Genomic DNA, 2338 nt, shown 5'->3' with positions numbered 1-2338 from the left:
TTCCTGGATGCCGTTTCAATCTGTCTGACCTCATGTTCATCATTGACCCCTCCAGTCCCTCCCTCTGTGATGTAGAGCTCTGTGTAGATCTGGTTCAGAAGGGTTGGACTTCCTGCTTTAGCGATCCCCTCAAACACAGACTGGAACTTCTTCTTCAGACCAGATTTAAGTTGACGTTGACTAACTCCAGTGAAAATTTCTAACATAACACAAAAAGTAAAATAAAGAATTAAGCAAAATCATCTTCTGAAGATTGTTTTAATGAATGTGATTCCATCTCTTCAGACATCAGTAAATGTGTGATTTATCCATCAAGTTAAATCTTTGTAGAAATCCTCTTACTCTGCAGACGGTCAGCCAGATCCTCCTGCTTCATCCTCCTCAGGAAGTTCAGTGTGATCTTCATCAGTGCCTCTCTGCTGCTCCTCCTCTGCTCTTCATTATCACCTTTCAACACCTCATCATCATCTCTCAGACTCTTTGAGCATTCTGGGTAATCTGGACTCAGAACCTTCTGGATCTTCTTCAGCTCGTTCTTCACAAAAGTGACAATGTTTTCCTCCAGCAGCTGGAACAGAATAATAGATGAAGGAAACATGAACTAAGAAATTATGTAGGGATGTTGGACAGACTGACAGTCCTCTGGTCTACAAAGTGCAGCATGGAGATGATTCTGAACAGAACCCATGGAAAAGTAGTAATTGTTCATGTACAGACCACAAATATGGAGTCCATCTCTATTTGATGCGTCTGCTGGGCAGACGGATCACTGGGAACCTCTGAGCTCTGCTGGTCCACTCTGTGGAGGAACCAGGAACAATCAGGAAATCAGGAAATATTTATCCAGCAGCATTAAGAGTTGAAATCGTCAAGAGCATCACATTAAAAGTCCTCAAAGAAGAAAAACAGAGCATCACGTGAACACAACACAAAGAAACTACAAGGATAAAGACCACTAACACCAGAATCACCCAGTAGACATTTTAAAAAGTTGGTGCTGAACTTGGACTTCAAACTGTCCACACTGTCAGCAGATCTGATGCTGGTGGAGACATTGTCCCAGAAAAAAAAAACTCATTAAAAACTTTCTGTGGAGTTTTGCTTCAAAGATCGTTTTGAATGTGACTGATAGTAAATTAAAGAACTTTTAGACACAACAGAACCAGACAGATCATCAATGCAATGTTCTAAATGATTCCCGTCAGAACCAGTCCAATGTCCAGCCTTGTTTAAAGAGACCTGTTTCTGAGACAAACATTTTGGGTTGAAATGACTGAGAGAGCAGTTTAGTTATATTAGTGTTGAGCTCTGACATGGAGAAGAACCAGGAGTCCTTTCCACTCTGACCATCCAAGGAGGATCTGATGGAGCTTCATTCAGAACCAGGCAGTCCGTGTGATATTTAATTTTACTGTAGAAATGGAAGGTAATGCACCATGTTATGCGATGCTTGAACCTCCAACCTAACAGCAGCCAGATTTAGAGAATGATCCAAATATCAACCTAGAAATTAAATTCACTCTTGCCTTTGTCTTTTTGTGTTAGTATTAATGTTGGATAAAATAAATGAGTTTGTTTCATTTGGAAAAAAAAAAAAATAAGTTGATGCAAAACAGAATAAAATGCAGTTAAATGTTTGTGATCATGACAACATAACAGTTTATGTGTCCTGATTAAAAAGTGAGTTTATTCTGGTGAATGTTTTCTCTTACTCATCAGCAGTAATTACTTATGTATGGTGTCAATAATTGCCTAGAAGGAGGCAGTATCACTACACGAATGATGGTTAGATGGATCTCAGAGAAACAGATCAAATATTGAGACTACTGTAAACTAGATGGAGGTGTAGAAGCTCTGGGTAGAGACTGTGGACCTGAACAGACCTGATTAATACTCAGAAGTTCTTTCAAAAAAAATGTTTCGGTACCAACAATCCATTTAGGCATTACTGTCTCCATGGTATCATGTTACCATGGATACATCAATGTACGTATGGACACATATGAAGAAAAATAAAATGAAATTCTGTGTACTGTTCTCAGGACAACGTAACCGAACTTTGTATCGTCACATGGCCACAATGACAGATATTAACAGAAAAGTTACAGCAGTTAGAAACAGCTCACCTCTCTGATGGTGGAGCTCCAGGAGATTTAAAGTCAATGAGCCCATGCTTTGACCAGTCAGACTTAAAGGACACACAGCTTGGTTCTGGTTCTGGTCCTGGTTCTGGTCCGAGTCTCTGATGGATCCTGACAGAAACATGATGATTAAAACTTCATCTGTTCAGTCTGGATGAAGCAGCAAAGAGGAGCAGCAGCAGCTTCATCACCACGTC

The sequence above is a fragment of the Poecilia formosa genome, unplaced genomic scaffold (assembly GCF_000485575.1).
Source record: "Poecilia formosa unplaced genomic scaffold, Poecilia_formosa-5.1.2 Scaffold524, whole genome shotgun sequence".
NCBI lineage: Eukaryota > Metazoa > Chordata > Actinopteri > Cyprinodontiformes > Poeciliidae > Poecilia > Poecilia formosa.
Note: the sequence above shows the minus strand (reverse complement) of the source record.